At 41.2% G+C, this 16,662-nt stretch overlaps 1 long non-coding RNA gene across 2 annotated transcripts; it reads left to right on the top strand.

Moving 5' to 3' along the window:
• The first annotated feature begins 773 nt into the window (after positions 1-773).
• Positions 774-16,301, top strand: LOC116812678 (uncharacterized). 2 transcript variants are annotated; one of them, XR_009214756.1, is made up of 3 exons: positions 774-1,106; positions 2,158-2,235; positions 15,996-16,301. It is a non-coding gene; the product is annotated as an uncharacterized LOC116812678 (long non-coding RNA). The 2 variants fall into 2 exon arrangements; XR_004370752.2 differs by lacking the exon at positions 774-1,106 and adding an exon at positions 1,561-1,826.
• Positions 16,302-16,662: the final 361 nt, after the last annotated feature.

Genomic DNA, 16,662 nt, shown 5'->3' with positions numbered 1-16,662 from the left:
CGAGGCTCAGTGAAGGTGAGTGACTTGTCCCAAAACACACACCTATGTAAAGGCAGGACTGTCCTGTAATCTAGGTGGCCCACCTGACTCCACAACGTCAATGTCCCTGACTGTGTGTAGGGGCTGCAGATAGCAGAAAGGAACTTGGAGTGAGGACCAGTAGACTTGCAAGTAGATAACAGCCCAAATGTGCTTGTGCTGCTGAATTTCTTTTTTTTTTTTTGAGACGGAGTCTTTCTCTGTCCCCCAGGCTGGAGTGCAGTGGTGCGATCTCGGCTCACTGCAAGCTCCGCCTCCCGGGTTCACGCCATTCTCCTGCCTCAGCCTCCCGAGTAGCTGGGACTACAGGCGCCCGCCAACACGCCCGGCTAATTTTTTGTATTTTTAGTAGAGACGGGGTTTCACTGTGTTAGCCAGGATGGTCTCGATCTTCTGACCTCGTGATCTGCCCGCCTCGGCCTTCCAAAGTGCTGGGATTACAGGCTTGAGCCACCGCGCCCAGCCGTGCTGCTGAATTTCTAAGCTAACCAAGGACTATTATGTTCAGCTCTTCTAATTTACATTATGTTCATACAGACCAGCGTTTTAGCCTGGTGACATATTTTTAGACTAGAAAACCTATGCAATGCTGAGGATTAAACAACTTTAATTCTATTGCACTTACCCACATCTGGCAGGCAGGGCGTACCTTTATGTAAAATTAAAAGCCAATGAAACTTGCCATTTTTCTTTTAAGTTTGGCAGTAAAATTGCTTTCTTCCAGTTGTTCACAAATGAAACATGCTGTGCTGGTTTCTGAAAACCAAGAAGCCTGGAGAGAAATTTATGACTTTGAAACAAAATTTAGAGGTTGAAGGATTTAGCAGTTTACAAAGAACATGGAGCTAAGCCCTTGAAAAAGGCTGTTCAAAAAGTCCTGGCCTAAAGTGCCAAGATCGTTTTCAGAAGTCCCCGCAGAAGCTCTTAGGAATCTGAAAGCATAAAAATGGGGAGAGAGTATTTTGAAGACATCTTTCCCCTGAAAGCTGGTGCTCGTGAGCCTGTGCATTTTCCCACACGAGTATGCTCAGCCGTTATGTTAGCCAGGCATTTCCTGCATGCGGCAGGTTTGTTATGCTTCTTTTTTTTCCTTTTCCTTCTCAGAGAATTATCCAAGATTTGTAGCCAGCAGTCTCTGCCATATTTGCTCTCAGTCCTTAGTCACACGCCCATATATGGAAATCTTTATCACATAGTCCCTGGCTAGGACATTTTATAGGAAGTGTTTAGTGTATTGTGGTATTTATAACTAAGTTATTCTAAGGATAAAATGGCAGCAATAGGCATGACTATGTGTGTGTGTGTCTGTGTACGCGTCTGTGTGTGTGTTTAGCCTTTGGAGCTGCAAAACATATTTGACAAGTTTAAAGTCAAGGGTTTATCCCCCTCAGTAGTTCTTGTATAGCAAAGTGAATTTTTGCTATTTAGAAAGGAATCTTCTTCACTTTTGCCTAGAAGTAAAGTTGAAAGGCATGCTGGGATATTTTCCTCATAATAAGGGATTTCAACCCCTCCACATTTGGACATGTTCCCTGCTTAGGCAGCCACAGCACAGAGACAGAATTAGTCACAAGGTTAGTTCAGCTTAAATAAGCAGAAGTCAAGTTAATGCTTCACAGATTGGTCTTTTAGCAGATGCTCTGCCCTTTCCAGGAATGCAAGGGGCAAATGTGAGCTCTTAAGGATATTTTACATTTACGCAATGAGTTACGCTTTTCAAAAAACTTTCTCGTCTTTCTGCCCTTGTGCAACCTAATTTCTCTTACCAGAAGCCCGAGGCTCCAAAGGTAAGTCATTTGCTTGAGAAACACAGCTAATACCACTTTGCATTCAGAAACCCCCAGCAGCTACTACTGCATGAGTGATCAAATCCAAACTCCTTAGGACAAAAGTGAAGGTTTGAGAAACATTTAACAACCATTTATACACATAAGTACCTGTAGTTAGGCACCATGAGGGGTGAAACCAAATAAGATGAATTCTTAGAGAGCTGTAATAGAAAGGAGGAAATCTGTCATCATATAAATAATTAATTGCAATAAGTGTCTTAGTTGGTTTAGGCTGCTGTAACAAAATACCATAGACTGGGTGGCTTAAAAAACAATTTATTTCTCCCAGTTCTGGAGGCCGGAAGTCCAGGGTCAAGGTGACAGTGAATTCATTTCCTGGTGAGGACCCTCTTCCTGGTTTGTACATGTAAGTGGCCACTGTCTTGCTGTCTTGCTGTTTCCTCGTGTGGTTTTTTTCCTGGGTGAGTGCACTGACGACAGAGAGAGAGAGAGAATCTATTTTCCTCTTTTTATTGTTTGTTTACTTATTTTTTTGAGACGGAGTCTCACTCTGTTGCCCAGACTGGAGTGCAGTGGTGCGATCTTGGCTCACTGTAACCTCTGCCTCCCGGTTCAAGTGAGTCTCCTGCCTTAGCCTCCCAAGTAGCTGGGATTACAGGCACCCGCCACCAAGCCCAGCTAATTTTTGTATTTTTAGTAGAGACAGGGTTTCGCCATGTTGGCCAGGCTGACCTCAAACTCCTGACCTCGGGTGATCCACTCACCTTGGCTTCCCAAAGTGCTGGGATTACAGGCATGAGCCACCGTGCCCGGCCTATTTTCCTTTTCTTATAAGGGCACTGTTTCTCTCATGAGAATTCTCACCCGCATGACCTCATCTAAACCTAATACTCCCAAAGGCTTTACCTCTAGATACTATTACATTGGGAGTTAGGGCTTCAACGTATGAATTTTCAGAGGACATAAACATTCAGCCCATAGCAATAAGCAAGTGACTGGAGAAGAGTGGTCTGGGATTGAGCACTGTTGAGGTAAAACTAGCTTTAAAAATCATGTTTTTCCCTATCGTCTCTCCCCATGGACTTGATCCAGGGTCTGTGAACAGCTTCATCCTGCAACTAGTGATGCATCAGAGCAAAAAAAGAGGCAGGACATAATGCAGCACTTAGGAAGGAGGACGTGTGTGCGATCATCATCAGACTTCCACTTATAGGTTAAAAGAGAAGTGAGAGTTGTAGTTGTGGGTGAGGCCAGGATAGGGGAAGGAGGAAGTTGGGGAGGGGCTGGCAGGGAAGACCAACACTATGTCATGGACAACATCCCTGGAAGGTATTTCCCAAATTTCCTTCCAAGAAGATGGTCTGTTTGTGCATTATTACTGACATTTTGGACCCAGATTATGTGTCTTTTTTCAGAGATATTTGATTGCTTGAGCCCTTCTCCATAGCCAGATCATCTCCAGGGTCGGTGAGATAGTTCACATATTATAAGTGATATTGACTTCCCCCTGGACGTGATAAGAGGTCTCCTTTTGTATAAGCAGCACAGGTTCTGTGAGTTCGGCCTGTCTGCAGTTAAAGTCTAGTACAGGCCTGGGGGTGAGTGTATTTGCTTTGCTGAGTAATTGACTCCAGACACATTTTGCCTGTACAGAGACCTGAAGTGGACATGTGACTGTGTTCGAGATAAAACAAACAAAGAGAACAGCCTTGGGTGACCAGTGGCATGGAGCCCAGCCAGATAAACACCCTCTGGGTATACCCAATGCCAATTTTGGTGTGGGGACCCTTTTGCCCATTGTCCTGCGTGGGCTTCAAGAGTCCCAGCAACCATTGGGAAATAATTAAATCACCTTATACGATTGTTCTTGGAAGTAAAATGCTAAGAAATGTTTGTACAGGTCAATCAAGTCAACACAGCAGGAAGCAGAGTTAGCTGCCTTCTTTTAAAGGGGCCTAGCGCTGTGTTCTGCTTTCCTCTCTTCTTCCCTCCTTTCGTGACTTCCTTCCACTTCAGTTGAACATCTACTATGTGCTGGTACTGCCTTAAGCACAGGGAGTACATAAATGATGAAAGCATGGCCTGGCATTTGTCCTCTTTTATTCTGTGAATATTTATTTTATGTGCTAGCCACTATGCCATGTACTAGGCATGCTGCATGGAACAGGAAATGCAGATTCTGCATTGTCAGGATACAGGATAGTGGTAATAGTGTTGAGTAAGTAATTAAGAGTGTCTCGAAAGTCATAGAACAGAGTTCCATGAGGATGTATAACAGAAGGGCCTAATTGAGTTTATGGAATTAAACAGCTCCTCATCTGAAAAGGACCATGGAGAAAGTGCTTAAAACATGCTTTTACCTAAGTGAGCTCTATTTTAAATTCATATTCTATCTTCCTAAAGTTAAGACAATCATATGACTTTTTAAAAATTTATTCAATTCAATTATATTGATTACATGAGTCAAGCAACCAGTTTAATAAGTGAATTAGTTGGTCAAGGTTTAGGTAGATTTAGTCTTTGGATGATTGATCTTTTGAGATATGCCTCAAAAGATCAAACTCAGATTCAAACTTCCTAAGTTCATATGGCAAGTTAGGCAGAATTCTAAGACGATCTCCAATATTCCCACTCTCCTCTTCCCTGGTGTACACATTCTCCCAGTTATTTAATCCAACTCTAAGCTAGGTACCATGAAGAGATTTTGCAGATGTAGTTAAGGTGCCAAATCAACTGACCTTAAGGTGGGAGGAGTATCTGGGGAGCAGCGGGTGCTGATCTAATCAGCCAAGCTCTTAAAAAGGACTAGGCTCTTGCTGGTAAAAGAGATTCGAAGATTCGAAGTGTGAAATAAATTTGACACTGGGGCCAGGGTGGGGGATTCTCCATAGCTGGATTTGAAGAGGAATATGAAGGGCCTTTAGGAGCTGAGAGCAGCCCCTAGCTGATAGCCAACAAAGAAATGAGGGCCTCAGTCCTACGACCTCAAGGAAGTGAATGCTGCCATGACCACATGAGCTTGGAAGATGACCCTGAGCTCTCAATGAGAAAAAAAAAACAAACCTTGCCAACACTTTTAGCCTTGTGAGATCCTAAGTAGAGAACACAGCCACGCCGTGCACAGCCTTCTGAACTATGGCACTGTGAACTAATAGGCGAGCATTGTTTTAAGCCTCTAAGTTTGTGGCAATTTGAGACACAGCAATAGAAAACAAATACAGCTGCTATTCTGTTTCCCTCTCAGTATGGATGTCTCTATTGCTTCCAATATGACCCAAATCCTCTTGATTCAAAAGACTGGACATGTGACCACGTTGGCAAATCATATCTCTCACCTCTGAGCATGATGACTGGGTGTTGGGATTGTGACCTAAGCTGTGCCACCAGTGTCCTTACCTGTGAATTATTAAAGATGAGCTTAAGGAAGAATGCTAACTTCCCCAGGAATGAGAGCCCAGAGCTGCCCATATCCATGACTCCACTAACATGATGAAACCGATTTGAACCCTGAAACCCAAAGAGCATGGAGAGTCCTGACAGTGTTCGAGACCCTGCATTCATTGTCTTTTGACCACCTGAACCTATGCCCTTCCAGTGACTTGGTCATATGAACCAAGGCTTCTCCTTTTGATTTGAGCCAGGTCATACTGAGCTTCAATTGCATGCAGCCAGAGAGGTCTGAAGAATAAAGCTAGAGAGAAGTAAAGAACTGTGAGCTGGAAGACACCAGTTCTGCTTATCAGACATTTTCAAGACACGGAAGTGTCTCCTTGCACGTAACCTGAGTTTTGTATTTTGTTCTTATAAATCAGTGCTGAAGGACATCAAATGATAGCAAAAACAAACACTAGCTCAATCATATTATTAGGGCTTGCAGGGATTTTAGATGCTATCTGGTCAAGGGCCCTAATTTTCTATGTGTAGAAGCTCAGGCCCAGAGAGGAGGAGCAGCTAGTTAGGTAACAAGGTGGTCATTCCAGAATTATTGGGTAAAACTGACCCAGGTTGAATGAAAAATGATGCTCTCTGTATCTAATCCATTTTCTTCTGCTTTCCATGATTACTTGGGTCTTCCATCATTCTAGTGTCTTTTTCTCAGCTTTTCTAAAATTGTGTCTACTGAGCACTGTGACTCTCACGATCCCTATGATATATTTTCAACCTAGACTCTCCAGTTTCTGAAACTCTGGTGGTATCTCAGTTTGTCAGAATGATTTCTACTTGATTCTACTAAAACTGGTGTAAAACTGTGTCCTGTTGTACATACTGCAAGAAGCTATCCTGGGCACAACTTACCTTTGTGATGATTGTATAAGGATAAATTCATAAATGATTATCTCCCTTGAATACAAATGTCAGTTGTTTCCATAGATACCTGTTCGCAAAGATTAATTAGATAAACGTTTTCCAATGCCTGGTTGAATTACACTTCTGACATACCAAATTGTGAACATCTTACTCCATTTGAACATGGAATTACAGAGTAGAAGATCTGGAAGAGGGCCTTAGGGATCACCAGATTCAATCTCTCATGGATCGGAGAAGGACAACGGGCTCCAAAGAGCGGGAAGGCCTTGGTCAAGGTCAGAGCCTATTTTAAAAATCAATAGGCCGCCTATTGTGCTTTTAAATGAGATGAACTCACAAACATCTTTTCTTAAAATTTGCCTTTTCTGCATGTATATAAACAAAAGTAGCAAAAAATATAAAATGTAAAGATTTGTCCACCACCTGGATTTCGGAGCAACTAGGGAAAAATCTGTTTCCAGGATTAAGAACAATCTTACCAATGAGATAATAAAATAACCTATTTGTTATTAATTTTAAAACTTGACTAATTGAAAGAGCAGCATTTTTTCTTATAAAAATTGATATACATTTATTTAAAAATATTTGGAAAACTGTAAGCTGTAGAAAGAAGGAGAAGAAATTGCTTATATTTGCACTACCCAACAAAACCAATTTTTAACATTTTTGGTGATTTTTCTTCAATCTTATTCTGTATGAATAGAAAGTCTATGAGGATGGCAGTCATAAACATTTTCCCACGTTATTACATCTTTTTTATAAATATCTACTAAGCACATGTGGTATGTTTTTCTTTAGCAGCTAACTATTCTATTACGGGAATGCTGGTTTTAAAATAACCTTACAAGGATCATCTTCATGTATAAATATATTTTTCCATATTTAGGAGTATTCTCTTATTCCTTAGAAATGGAATTTCTGGATCTGTTTTATAATAGGTGCATAGCTCAATTGATAGACATTAAAAGAATTAAATAAGTAGGTTAATCAGAATGAGCCAGGTGTGCTGTGGTAACAAGCAGCAGTATTACCTCAATGACCTAACAAAAATAAAAATGTGCTTCTTAGTTATGGGAATTCATTTTTGGGCTCAGGTTACTGTCTGAAGCTGCTGTCCTCATATGGGGACTTAGCAGTCCAGACTGTTCAGTGCTTTGGTTCCACCGTCTCAACCAAGCCTCCTCTCCGATTACATCTTTACGGGAAGGTTCCTAAATACTCACCCATACCCCGTAGGCGGAACTTGTTACACAGCCCTGTCTGCCTTCAAGGCGGTGGGATTGGGTGGGAAAGCGTGGTCCACCCATGCACCAGAAGGAGGTGAGCACTTAAAGTTTCTACCACATCACAGTTCATGTTGTTGACAAATTGCTTTTCACAATTCACATGCATCAATTTGCATGAGAAAGTCCTTTTCACTACATGCATTTACTATACTCATTGCATATTACTCCTTTAAAAAAAGCTTTGCTACAGTGATGGGCAAAAATATTTAATTTTTATCCCTTTGATTACCTCAAGGTCGACTTTTTAATTAATTAATTCATTCATTCATTCATTGAATCAATCATTCAACAAATACAGTTATGCGGCAATGATGAATTGGATATGTGGTGGTGGTCCCACATGATTACAAGGGAGCAAACAACTTTAACCTCAGTGTGGATGAGGATGACATTGAAGAGCCTCTAGATGTGAGTCCTGAGGAACTGACAGAGTTGTGAGAGCTGGAACAGGAGCTCAGAGCTTAAAGAAGAGTCAAGAGAAAAGGAAACTGCAGAAAAAAAAGAAAAAACCCTGAGAAAATTCACTGTCAAGGGTTTGGCAGAAGCCTTTGTAGACCTCAACAACTCAGAAAGTTTGAAACCATGGACCCTAACACTGAAAGGTTTTCATTAGTAGAGAGAAGTGTTCATGATGCATTATCTACTTACAAGCAAATCTATGATGAATAAAAAGAAATAAACCAAGCATTCTTTTCTTTTCTGAAAAGAGTGACACCTCCTCAAGAACAGCTCCAGGCAGGTCCTTCAGGAGGTACTCCAGAAGAAGGCATTGTTTTCATAAATGACAGCTCCATGTGTGTTATTACCTCTTCAGTCCTCCCAGTGGGACAAACTGGAGAGGTAGAAGACCGTGATACTGATGATCCTGACATTGTGTAGGCCTAGGCTAATATGTGTGATTGTGTTTTAGTTTTTAACAAAAATGTTTAAAAAGTGAAAAATAAAAATCTGTGAAAGTAGAAGAAGCTTATAGAATAAGGATATTAAAAAGAAATATTTTGGGGCCAGGTGCGGTGGCTCATGCCTGTAATCCCAGCACTTTGGGAGGCTGAGTCGGGTGGATCACGAGTTTAGGAGATTGAGACCATTCTGGCTAACACGAGTTTAGGAGATCGAGACCATCCTGGCTGACACCCATCTCTACTAAAAATACAAACAATTAGCCGGGCGTAGTGGCGGGCGCCTGTAGTCCCAGCTACTTGGGAGGCTGAGGCAGGAGAATGACGTGAACCAGGGAGGCGGAGCTTGTAGTGAGCAGAGATCACACCACCGGACTCTAGCCTGGACCACAGAGCGAGACTCCATTTCAAAAAAAAAAAAAGAAATATTTTTGTTCAGCTGTACAATGTGTGTTTAAGCCAAATATCTACAAAATAATCAAAACATTAAAAAATTTAAGAAGTTTATAAAGTAAAAATGTTACAGTGAGCTAAAGTTAATTCAGTATTGAAGAAAGAAAACTATTTTTTATAAATGTAGTGCCGTCTTAGTGTACAGTGTTTATAAGGTGTACAGTTGTGTCCTAAGCTTTCACATTCAATCACCACTCACTCATTGACTCACCCAGAGTGACTTCCAGTCCTGCAAGCTCCATTTATGGTAAGTGACCTATACGGGACAGGGTGTGCCATTTTTTAACATTTTATGTTGTATTTTTACTGTTTTCTGTTTGAATATGTTCAGACACACAAATACTTACCATTGTGTCATAATTGCCTACAGTATTCAGTAGAGTAACATGCTGTACAGGTTTGTGGCCTAAGAGTGATAAAACCATACCATATGGCCTAGGAGTGGAGTAGGCAATACCATCTAGGTTTGTATATGCACACCCTATGATATTCACACAATGACAAAATTGCCCAAGGAAAGCATTTCCATTGTTAGGTGGCACATGACTGTGTTTACTTAACAGGTGAACCAGGCACTGACCCAGGTATTAGGTCTCTAATAGTGGACACATACACATGGCCCCTTTCCCCATGGGCTTTATGATCATTGACTAGTTATGGTGCCTCTTTTATGAATTGTCTGTGAATATCCTTGCATGTTTGCGTTTAGGGTTCTTTGCATTTTTGTTATTGAGTTACTTCAGCTCTTTATAAAGAAAAGATAGCAGCTCTTTTCTGCATTCACTGCAAACTTTTTTTCAGTTTGCCTTTTAATCTAAATTTTGGTGATGTTTTCCCTTTTTTACAGATTTTTAAAATTATCTATTCAAATTTCTTGGTCTTTTCCCCTTAGATTTCTCTCCTTACTTTTAATCTTAGGAAATACTAAAAATGGTTATTTCTGAGTTTTTTACAATTTTTCTCTTGCTAAAAATCACCTTGTGAGAAAACACACACCTACACTCACATATGTGTGTGTATGTAGATAGATATTTTTAGAGAGAGAGAGAGAAGGACAGAGTGGTGAGAGAGAGAGAGAGAGAGAGAAGGAAATAGAGAGATGGAAAGAGAGAGGAGGGAGAGAATTCAGTGGATAATTCAATTCAAGACTCTTTATGCAGGTTTTGAACCTAAAAACCACTTTAGCAATCCCAGTGCCTGCCTACCTCTCCTGTTTGCTGAGTCTTTTCTGCTCTTGGGGTTCCCAGATAGAAGGTGCTATGGAAGGTGCTTATAGTGCTTACAGCACTACAGAAGGTGCTGTAAGGACTAGACAAAAGAATAACGCATGATCTGTCCTTCTAGTCTGTAAAATCACATGCACAACTACACAGGCACATGCACGCAGAGTTCATTAGTTGAAGGCTGTGTGTGGTAAGAAACAAGTGAGTTGTGTAGACTGGATGGACTCCAAACTTTTCATTTTGCAACCCCATTAGTTAAAAACATGTTGTGCAAGCACTTTCAATATATATTTCATAGAACTCAAGACACTATCAATTGTGCATTACATCATTACATTATATAGCATGAAGAAAGAAAAATATCCCCGCCAAATTGTGACGTAGCCTTTCTGTAGGTGTTGGTTGTAAAATGCATCTCAATATGAGAGATGTTAAAATGTGAAACCATGTGTGTCTCAAAGCTGATAAACAATGATCATATACTTCTAAACAAATATATTATATCCTTTTAAAAGCATACACAAAAATGGGAGTTTTAAAAGGTTGAAGTTTTATAAGCGAAAGTTTAATACCTTCCTGTTGCACCCCAAAGGATCACTACAGACAACCCACTCTGGAGGCCACTGGGATAGACAGAGGTCCTGTGTGGGCCCAGAAGAGTGAGGGGCTCTTAGCTGAGTCTGTGTGGCTCTGGGGAAGTGGACGAGCATTTCAGAAGAAGTGTCCAAAAACAGAAACAGGGAAAGCATCTGAGTGATGTTAGGGGACAGTGAAACCAAGGGGCCAGAAGTGACTATGGTTCTCAGCCTCAGTGTTAGGGCGAATGACAGAAGTAGGGTAGCCAGGCGAGCTACTCTCTGGGAGAAAGATAAACAACTTAGGGAAATAGCGCCATGTAAATGGAGCTAACTTGAACTGGGTAAGCAGATGACAGCTGGGCACTGTATTTAATGTCAGCACAGACAAAGAGCAACACAAGATTTGGGTAGATGCCACTTAAGGCTGATCTTACAAGTCAGACGTGCGGTGGCTCTAACAGAAGTCACGAGTGCATGGCTCAAGATAGCTCCCCTACTGACGGTCACAATTTCTCCTTTGAAGATTAATCCCTTTCAGTTAAAGGACTGAGGACTCCAATTAAAATGCAATTACCCCCAACAGAGGTAACCAACATATTTTTCTTGTGAGAGGACAGGTTGCTGAGAGGAAGGCACTAAAGAAATATAGTGTGAAAGCTGGAGGTGGATTCTTCTGGTATTCCAGAAGCTGGATAATTCTGGAATACTGGATTCTTCTGGAATGCTTGTCCACTTCCCCAGAGCCACACAGACTCAGCTAAGAGCCCCTTCACTTTTCTGGGCCCAAACAGGACCTCTGTCTATGCCTGTGGCCTCCAGGGTGGGGTGTCTGCAGTGATCCTTTGGGGTGCAACAGGAAGGCATTGAACTTTTGCTTATAAAATTTCAACCTTTTCAAACTCCCATTTTTGTGTATGCTTTTAAGAGGACATAATATATTTATTTAGAAGCATATGATCATTTTTTATCAGTTCTGAGACACACATTGTTTCACATTTTAACATCTCTTATATTGGAATACATTTTACAATCAATACCTACGAAAGCCTATGTCACAATTTGGTTGGCAGGGATATTTTTCTTTCTTCATGCTATATAATGTGATGATGTAATGCACAACTGATAGTGTCTTGAATTCTATGAAATATATATTGAAAGTGCTTGCACAACATGTTTTTAACTAATGGGGTTGCAAAATGAAAAGTTTGGAGTCCATCCAGTCTACACAACTCACTTGTTTCTTATCATACACAGCCTTGAACTAGTGAACTCTGTATGTGTGTGCGCCTGTGTAGTTGTGCATGTGACATTATAAACTTGAAGGACAGACCACACATTTTTTTTCTGTCTAGTCCTTACAGCACCTTCCATAGTCTAGGCCAGCAGTTCTCAACACTATCAGACCTAACACCCCTTTTATAGCTAATATTTTATAATGTCCTTTTTACTATCTTAAAATGAAATTCACAAATAAGTTTTTTTAAAAGCCCATATTGTATTAGTTGGGTTCCCCTTATTGCTAAAACAAATGCACCCTAATATATTTAATAGCTTAAATGCGATAAAAGTTTATTTCTAGCTCTCATGATAGGACTGAGCGGATAAATAATGGGCAGGGAGTTGAAACAGACATGGAGGCGTGCACCTGGGAGGTTTCCATGGGCCAGGCCTGGAAGTGGCATGTGCCACTTCTGCTCAGGGGCCATTGGCTAGGACTCAAGCACATGACCACACCTGCCTGCAAGGGTAGATGGGAAATAGAATCTAGTTGGGGAACCAGGAGAGAGAGTGGAACATGGATTTTGGTGGGCATCTAGCAATTTCTGCCACAAATATAATGCCTTGTTATAAAAGAGAAATAAAATAATTTGCAATAAAATAATATGATTTTCATTATATATACCCTTAGGATAGTCACACTAGAAGACATGAGTCAAATGCTTTCACTCATAAGGAGAATGATGTGAATGTGAAGGCCTTAAGTGCAGTTTAAGAGTGGCATGTTATATTAGTGACTAACATATCCTTCTCTATTTTACTATTACTATCCAACAGCGGTATTTTTTTTTTTACTAGTAATGAGAGTTCCTGAAATAGTGAACAACCCTTAGTAAAATTCTGAACAAAGCACAATCTTTCTTTAATTTATACAGCTGACACATTATGGGAAAATCCGGTGCATATTAGAACTCTGCAACAAATGCTTTGTATTTATATGTAAAATCAAATTGGGTTCTAGGCTCAGATAATTATAAAGTTTTTTTTTTTTTTTTTTTTTTGCCTCCAGGAATATCAAATGGGTCACTAGTAGGCCCTGAGGGATGAGGGAGAATCCTTCATTGTGCAAAACTTTTCTGGATATTGCAGGATGTCTAGCAACCCCAGCACCCTCTTGCTAAATACCAGTAGTACCCTCCCCAGGTACACAAATCACTGTGACAACCACATACACCTCCACAATTTTCCAAATCATCCCCATGGAGTCGTACTGCTTCCACTGAGAACCACTGGTCTTAATAAATGCTTGTCCAATTCACTCTTGGGTACTTGAAGAAATGGATAAACAAACTGATTCACTAATCCTGGCATATTGCTATTAAGCAAAGAATATGAATATATTTGGAATGCCAGCCTTATGCTATGCTAGGTGATTTTACATAACTATCTCATTTAATCCTCATAAGAATCTTGCAAGATATTATAAACTTGAAGGACAGACCACACATCTTTCTAATGAATGAAATGGGGGTCTTGGAGGTGAAGTAGCATGTCTGTAATTACATGGTGGGTAAGTATGTGGGAAGCTGGGATTGAAATCTGGGCCTGACTCCAGAATCCATGGTAAATTTCCACCATTATTAGGATGACCATATGTCTCCATTTAAGTCTACTTTCCTGCATTTAAGTCTACTGTCCTGGAGTAATGATTATTAGCACTCCCTTTCACTCTCCAAAGAGTCCCAGTCTGGAGAGTAAATTACATGGCCACCGTAAATAGTATATGCTGCTATTGTCATCAGTGTTTATTGCACAGGAAGGTCAAGAGAGAGGGAAAAAAGTAATATTATTCTTTCTCAGACATCAGTGGATGACTGGGGAGGCAGAATGGGTTTTCTCTTCCCCGTTTATCACCTATGCACTTCTCAAATCATCCATGGAGATTTGTATCTGTTTATCTCCTGGAAAAACAATTTTTAAACAGTAGGAAAATAAACAGTTTCTAGATATTCAATCTTTTACTATCAAACAGGGTGTTGTCCTTTACCTGCAAATAAGATATGCTGTCTCCTGAGAATGACTAAGTACTCTTAAATCTGAGAAACAGCTGAAGATAGCATAGGAAGCTGAACTGAGACACGCTGAGCAAAGTGATGCATTGATGCTTGCTTGCTTGCTTTTGATGAGCTGGTCACATTCTTGAAGTTAGGAAGAAATCCTCCCTTTAGATATTTAAGTTAGAAGCCTATCTCTATCAGCTCCTGATTCTGACAGTTTTCAAACAATTGCTTTAAACAAGTCACAGTTTTAGACATGTCACATGCAACGTTCAGTCTCAGAGTTACGGGAAAAGTACCAGAAAAAATTCACAGGGTAATTTCAACACCCAAATGCTTTCTCCGCCACCTTTCCCATCTCATTCCTGTCAATGATTTTCTCCCTCCACTCTGCCCTGCCATCCCCCCACCTTTTGTTTCAGCTCCTTGTGGCATTTGGTGTTTCCCCTCCCAATCTGCAGCCAGGGTCAGCACTGGTGGGGAAAAGTGGGTCAGATTGCCCTCTGTCTCCTGGTACTGAGCACTCCTATGTTGGTTCAAACACAGAACCAACTGAAACTCACGCAGGCCTTCCCCAGCGTGGTGGTCTGAGGAATTTCTTGAAAAGGAAGTAACCTAGTGGTCAGCTGCCCCTTCTTGGTTTCCCACCAAGAGCTCTAATAAAAAGAGTCCTGGTGGAGATGCTGAGCCTGACCCCGTTGAGGGCCTATCGGAAGATGTGTCTTAGACCTAGGTGGCTCAGGGCAGAGAGGGAGCTTCTGGGCTGTTCCTGGTTTATCCATGCACCATTGCGAAGCTTGGGGGTGATGCTTAGCAAAGAGCACAGCATTCCATTGAAGGCTCATAATAAAATTATAAAATTTAAAAAATAATAATGGTTGAATTGGGCTTAAGTAATACTGTCCTGTTGTAATTGTTTCCTTCAGCTTCAGTTCTATTTAGAAAAAAAAAATCACCTCAGAAGCTAATACAAATTATTAAAATTTCCCTCTCTTCAAGTCTCTGTAGCAGAGTAGAAGGCACGGAGACTGTCAAAAGACATCTGAAACCTTAAAGGATAAGTACGAAATAATCCCTCTAAGGGTGGATATTGACCGCTTCTGTTGTATAAAGACAGATTGTTCTGCTGAGGCCACAGGCAATACACTCCATAAATGCTATCTTTTCTCCCTCCCACGTCCATAGCAGACTGTGTTAATTGATCACCTACTCTTTCTGGCTAATTCTCAATAGAATATTTCAGGGAGAAACTGATGAAAGTTGGCAAAGGAGATGAAAGCTGTTTTCCTTTCTGACCTAGAGTAAGCCCACAATGAGGTAGACATTCCCAGAATTTATCACCCAAGGAAGTTATAGTATTTGATACAGGAATTTGGAATCTTGGAGAATGGACCTTAGACCACCATGAGAAGGACCTCCTAATTTTCTCTCACCCCATCAGTCTGTCTTGAGAAGTCTAACTATGCTGGAATACTACCAGCTGGGAAGAGATTGATGTGGAGATATGCCGGGAGGTAGGTAGGGAGGCCCTGGAGAGGAACGCAAGCTCAAGATGAGTACTTTACATTTTGGAAGCCAGATTTCTTACAAGTAGCTCTTTGGGTCTGCTTTCTCTGCTGATATCCCAGAGCCTTAAGCAAGTTGATCTATTCATTCATCCAACAAACAATTATTGGGCATCTATCCTGTGGCAGTCACTGAGCTATGATCTAGAATATGAGGATGAATGACATGGATACAATCTGAGGATGATAAACCAATTACAGCTATTTTTAATCTTGGTGGTAAGGGCTTTGAGTGGCAAAACGTGGACAGAAATGCTGGGGTGACACAGCAGGGGAGCCCAGTGTTCCAGTTAAGAGGTATCTGTTCTCCAACTTGATTTCACTGGATGGACTGGGCACAGAGAGAAGAATTATGGGCAGGGCTTGGGCAGGAAGATTAAAGAGGTAGCTACTCCTCCAAGAGTCGGGTCCCTGAGATCCAGGTACCTTATTCACATAAAGGCTCTTTTCTTCCACTGCCAACCTTGGAGTTTGATTTTTTTATAGGGTTTGATTTTTTTATAGCGGGTCATGGAAGCTAAAACCTTGGCAAAGAGCAATCTGTGATCTGCTATTGTGTTTTTCTATGCCCGTCCACAGGTGATTCCTAGAAGTCTCCATTTTGAAGTTCTCTTGTCCTTTGACCAAGCATCCAGCACATCCTCACAACACTCCAAAGCCACTTTGAAGACTCTCTTCAAAGCAGTTCTTACTGTTGATACCACCACCATTGTTCCTGACACATGAAGCAGGAGGACCCAAGGCCAGAGGTCATGGTGGAGAGATGAGCAGATAGTCCTCAAAGGCAGACAGGGCTGGGGTTGGAGAGGAATTCCCTAATAGTTGTTATAAATGGAGATATGACAGGTGTGAACAAACAACCTAGGACTGGAAGAAAGAAGAGGGAGGAGTCAGGTAGAGATAGTACTGGGAATGGATGCCCGGGCTGTGTAGGGACATAAAGGGGCTTAAAGAGGGCTTAGGGAGCAGATCTGAGAGGAAGAGAATGAAGGAAGGTAAGGAATTCAGTCTTTGGCATTCTGATATGTTGTGAGGGCTGGGGGTGGTGACAGACTAGATTCAGGGAACCTGAGGGCCGGGTGTTGGTTTGTGTTCTTGAAATTACTTCCTCAGGATTTCACATCTAACCAAGTATTAACAATCATTTACTAAATAAATATTGTTCTGTCCCTGGATGGGCAGATGGGAGTGTTATGCCTGCCCCTCCCCATCCCCCACCAAAAAAATTACAAAGACAGTTCAATTC

This window comes from Hylobates moloch, unplaced genomic scaffold, assembly GCF_009828535.3.
Source record: "Hylobates moloch isolate HMO894 unplaced genomic scaffold, HMol_V3 SCAFFOLD_9, whole genome shotgun sequence".
In the NCBI taxonomy this organism is placed as follows: Eukaryota; Metazoa; Chordata; class Mammalia; order Primates; family Hylobatidae; genus Hylobates; species Hylobates moloch.
Note: the sequence above shows the minus strand (reverse complement) of the source record. Positions and strands in the feature narration are given on the sequence as shown.